The 5,642-nt window shown below is 37.8% G+C and overlaps 1 non-coding gene across 1 annotated transcript; it reads left to right on the forward strand.

Annotated features, from left to right (window-relative positions):
• The first annotated feature begins 1,826 nt into the window (after nucleotides 1-1,826).
• Nucleotides 1,827-1,933, forward strand: LOC127109875 (small nucleolar RNA R71). The gene has a single exon (XR_007797123.1). It is a non-coding gene; the product is annotated as a small nucleolar RNA R71 (small nucleolar RNA).
• Nucleotides 1,934-5,642: the final 3,709 nt, after the last annotated feature.

The raw sequence follows: 5,642 nt of genomic DNA on the forward strand, positions 1-5,642 counted from the left end.
GCTACATGTTCGCCTTTATTGTTTTGTACTACTGTGATGCCTCCCTTTTTAGGTACTACATGCACATGGCTCACCCACTTACTATCCGAGATCTGATAGATTATACCTGCCTCAAGTAACTTAAGAACTTCTTTTTTAACAACATCACTCATTATAGGGTTTATTCTTCTCTGATGTTCTCTGGAGGGTTTTGAATCTTCTTCGAGCGAAATCCGATGCATGCATACGAATGAGCTTATACCTTTCAGGTCAGAGATATTATATCCTAAGTCTGAGGGATATCTTCGTAAAACATCTAAAAGTTGGTATGTTTCCTCTTGGCTTAAGGTAGCACTGACTATAATTGGACGGTTCATCTCTTCATCGAGGAACTCATATCTCAGGTTATTAGGCAGTTCCTTAAGTTCTAAGGTTGGTTTCTTAGGGCATGGCATAGGATCTGGGGTAAGGGATAATCATTCGTAAAGGGTATCATCGATGTAGGGTTTTCTAAAGTCATCATCTTCCATTATGAGAGTTGATGGCAACTTAATTATTTTTATGATTTCTTCTTGTTCTAATTCCCCAACGCATTCATCAATGATATCTATGGCATAACATGCGTCTCCCATCATAGGTGCCATAAGAAATTTCAAAAGTATAAATTCTATTTTCTCGTCACCTACCTCAAAGGTCAACTTTCCTCTCTTGACATCTATTATGGCTCCTGCAGTTAATAAGAATGGTCTACCTAGAAGGATTGGTATATCATTGTCCTCTTTGATGTCCATGACAACAAAATCAGTAGGGATAAATAGCTGACCTATCCTAACAGGGACATCTTCTAATATGCCTATCGGATACTTAACAGATCTATCGGCTAACTGAAGTGACATCTTAGTAGGCTGTAGTTCTCCTAAGTTTAACCTCTCACAAACTGCTAAAGGCATTAAGCTCAAACTAGCTCCTAAGTCTAGAAAAGCTTTTTCGATGACATGACTACCCAATAGACAAGGAATGGAGAAATTTCCAGGATCTTTATCTTTTTTTGCTAACTTGTTCTCGAAAATAGAATTGCATTCCAAGGGTTTCGGATCGTCGAGCCTACGTTTGTTGGTAAGGATGTCTTTGAGAAACTTTGCATAAGAAGGTATTTGGGTGATGGCTTTTGTGAAAGGGATTTCTACGTGAAGTTTTTCTATAACCTTAATAAATTTCTGATACTGGTTATTGATCTGGGTTTGTTTGAGTCTTTGCGGATATGGTATAGGTGGTTTATATGGGGGGGGTGGTACGTAAGCTTTATCTTTAGGTTCTTCTCCTTTTTCTTGACCTTCCTGTTTTTCAGATTCCTCTGGTTCCTTTACTTTGTCCGGGGGTTTGGTATATTCCTTAGAAGTTTTGGGTTCACTCAATCTTGGGTTTGGTGGCTCATCATAAGCGTTCCCACTTGGGTGTAGTTCACTTGCTCAGAGTGGGTTTCGTTTAATAGACTGCATTCTGCATATTGGTGTCCTTGGGTTCCACATATCTCACAATCCGACGAAACTGTGGCTGCAGTATTCGGGTTTATGCACATATGCTCGACCTTGAGGGCTAATGCGTCCATTTTAGCTTGCATCATGTCTATAGAGCTTAGTTCATGTACTCCTCCTTGGACTTCCTTCTTCTCAACTGTCGCTCGTTTGACTCCCCATGATTGATGGTTTTGAGCCATATCTTTAATGAGGGCACTAGCTTCAGGATAAGGTTTGTTCATCAGCGCACCGCTTGCGGCAGCGTCGATGGTCATCTTAGTGTTATAATGAAGTCCATTATAGAAGGTCTGAATGATTAACCAATTTTCTGAACCATGATGTGGGCATGCTCTTAACAACTCTTTATATCTCTCCCAAGCTTCGAACATCGATTCTCCTTGGTTCTGGGTAAATCTAGTTATATGGTTTCAAAGAACGGAGGTCTTACTTGGGGGGAAGTATCTAGCAAGGAATACTCTTCTAAGGTTATCCCAAGTCGTAATGGAATTGGGTGGAAGGGAATCTAACCATGACAGGGCTTTATCTCTGAGGGAAAAAGGGAATAATCTTAAACGGATTGCCTCAGGAGAAGCTCCATTGGTTTTAAAAGTATCTTCTAATTGGAGAAAGATTTTTAAATGTTGGTTTGGGTTCTTAGTAGCGAGACCTGCGAATTGTCTTTGTTGCACTAGTTGCAATAGAGAGGGTTTAAGTTCAAAATTATTAGCTGGAATGGTTGGGTTTACTATACTAGAACTAGGTTCTTCGTTGGATGGTTGGGCGAAGTCCTTAAGAGGTCTTTGGTTTTGATCTTCGGCCATAGCTCTCCTAATTCTATGGAAAAATAAACGTGCGCGAGCGTAACGTTCAGGTTCCGCTAGAGGGGATACTAAGCTTCCGGTGCTGAGAGTTCTTCGCATTGACTGACGGGTAATAACCTAAGTCTAAACGATCTAACAACAGGGTACGGAATTTGACGAAATTGGTCCCCAGCAATGGCGCCAAAAACTTGATGCGTGCTTTTCGCAAGTATACGAACGCGTCAGAGTAATATAAAAGATTGTCGAATCCACAGAGACCAAGTGTCAATCTATCGTTATCTATTGTTATGGTGTTTATCTAAGGTAATCAAAATAGGGGTTTTTAGAGTGTATAATGAAAAGTAAAGTATTAAATTAAATTCAATTAATAAAGACAGGCTCGAATGTAATTCACATAATCAATTGATAATCCAAGTACTTGCTAATAAAACTACTTACGAGCAGTGTTTCCTACTTTGAAAAAAACCAATTTAACGGGAACTGTCGCTTTCGCGTATTCAGAACCGAGCAGTACTCCATAATCAAACCCTCTTATTGTCACTTATAAAAAGGCGCGCATTGCGTTAGAGTAGTAAACCTATTTTTAAGAAATATAATATCTTGACTAAGTTGAAAAGTATTTTAACCTGGATTTGTTAACCAAAAGAGGTTCTCACGAACCAGACTCTAAACTTATAAACGCGTCCGAAAATAGTTTTAAAATCACTTTTCTTCTTAAGTTAAAAATTCCTAATGAACTAAACAAAGCGCTTTCGCTGTATTTGAAATAGTTAAAAAAAACTAAGTTTTAAAGGACGTTGGACGACTTTCGATCTTACCCAACGGAAATTAAGTGCGGGAAAACTTAAGTTGAAAGTCAAAATAGCCCTTAAGTGTTTCTACAAACAATTGTACGGATTATCGGTTCAATTATGGTCCTTACATTCTAACCTTTATAGATTTAGTTAGACATGGTAAAGTAAAGGTGCATTTTAATTTAAATAAAAATAATACGAGTGCGGGAAGTAAATAAAAGTAGTGCGAGTGCAAGAAATAAATAAAAGTAGTGCGAGTGCGAGAAATAAATAAAAGTGGTGCGAGTGCAAGAAATAAATAAAAGTAGTGCGAGTGCGAGAAATAAATAAAAGTAGTTCGAGTGCGGAAAGTAAATAAAAGTAGTGCGAGTGCGGAAAGTAAATAAAAGTAGTGCGAGTGCGGAAAGTAAATAAAAATAGTGCGAGTGCGGAAAGTAAATAAAAGTAGTGCGAGTGCGAGAAATAAATAAAGTAAAGACAGTGCGGGAAATAAATAAAGTAAAGACAATGTGGGAAAGTAAAGTAGATAAAGGTAAAGCAATAAAAACCTGCTCCAATCGGAGGGTTGAATAAAATGCGAAACGGAAATGAAAATGGCGGCAGGATTAACTTCCTTCCAAAGTGCTCCAAACTCGATTACATACTCGATCACAGACTTGATTACACAATTGTGGTAACACCCCAATGCGAAGCGATTACCACTTTTAAAATACTGAATATATGCCTAAGTGAAACTAAGTTTGCTCTAAGTTTGGATGATTAAACAAATGAAAACGAGTTTGTATTTATAGGCAAGGAAAATAATGGAAATGACAAGGATGCCCTTCAGTTTGAAATTGGGAGGGAAAAACTTTCTTCTTGTGGCGCCCGCCACAACCCCATGGCGCCCGCCACAAGGGCAATTTGTGCCGCCCAAGTGGAGATAGTGGGGAACGTGGCAGTTGAGTGAAGTTGAGCTGTGACACATCATGGCTGGACCCGTGGCGCCAGCCATAGTGGGTGCCACAAGTGCAAAATGCTGAATTTTAGTCTTTTTAGTTCATTTTCACTCCTTTTCTCGATCGGGGCTCTGATTAGACTGAAAACCTGAAAACAAAGAGAAACATAGTAATAACATAACAAAATAACAATAAAAAAACTAAAATGCATGCAAAATCGGAGTCGAAAATATGGTGAATTTCAGTGTCATCACTAACCAAAATACCAAAAATATGTCTTTGCATTTTTCTAACCTTTTCGTAGGTGATGCACATGATCATCTTTGATCTATCAAGTTCACATCTAGGGTTTAAGACCCTCATTGCTAAGAGCTCAACCAAGGAATGATCCACAAAGGCTCTAGGCATCATATATGAGTCCCCATGATCTTTACATGTTATTTTTGATCAAGAATTCTTCAAGAGTTTGGAATTGGTTTGCCTTGGAAACCCTAGTTCATCTGGGTATCTTGTGTAACTTCTTCAACAAGATTCTTCACTAATTGATCAAATATTTCAAGGGATACTTCAAATTTCATCATCTTATGCATATATGATCTCCCAAGAATCCAAAAAGTCAAGAGAATTACAAGTTAGCAAGGTGGTTGATGGAGGTTGACCAGAGGATTTCATCTAATTAAAACCGGGTTCCCCTAGACCCTATCTACTACAATTTTCATCATATGAAAATTATTCAAAGAGAAAAGTTACTCTAAATGACATTCCAAACAACTTTCATGTTGAGGTCTAGAGCTAGCTTTACTTGTAAAGTCATTTTTTATGTTGAAAGATTATAGGTCATTTTGTCTAAACCCTAATTTAAAAGTCAACTTCCCAAGACCATAACTTGCTCATTTTTTATGAGATGAAAGATTTACAAGCTGCACAATCAAATTCAAGGTGCCTACTTCAACTTTGATGTTTGGAGGAAGAGATAATTCAACTTTTATGAGCATGTGGTATGAGGATACGTTATAGGTCATTTTGGACCAATACCATTGAACAAGTGATTTTCCTCAACTTCAAAAATGCATAACTCATTCATCCCAAATCCAAATGAGGTCAAATTTGTGACCATTTTGAAGGGTTTTGAAATTGCTACAACTTTGATGAAGACTTTTTTCTCATTTGGAGATCACATATAAAGTTAGCCAAGGTGGAATAATAGAACATATGGTTTAACACTTAGAATTTTTTTTGACATGTTGAAATTTCCAAACTTCCACCTCAAAATTCATCATGATACAAGCTCAAAATGGAAAAGTGTTCAACATAAGAGTTGTTCCTCTTGATCTAACCTTTCCAAAGAGTCCAAATTCATTCATTTTGTACAAGGTTTGAGGGGTATGCACATGGTCTGAATATGGCTGCATCAATTGGCAAGGATCAATCTTCAAGCATCAATACACTTTTGCCTTGCATTACAATCCCCATTTAGACTCAATTACACTTGCATATGGACTGAATTGAGTAGCTTTATGGGCATGTACATGCCCATGCAAGCATGCACTTCACTTTGCCAAATTTGGAAATATTTTGAAAGGTGCAAATAAC

Source organism: Lathyrus oleraceus, chromosome 7 (assembly GCF_024323335.1).
Source record: "Lathyrus oleraceus cultivar Zhongwan6 chromosome 7, CAAS_Psat_ZW6_1.0, whole genome shotgun sequence".
NCBI lineage: Eukaryota > Viridiplantae > Streptophyta > Magnoliopsida > Fabales > Fabaceae > Lathyrus > Lathyrus oleraceus.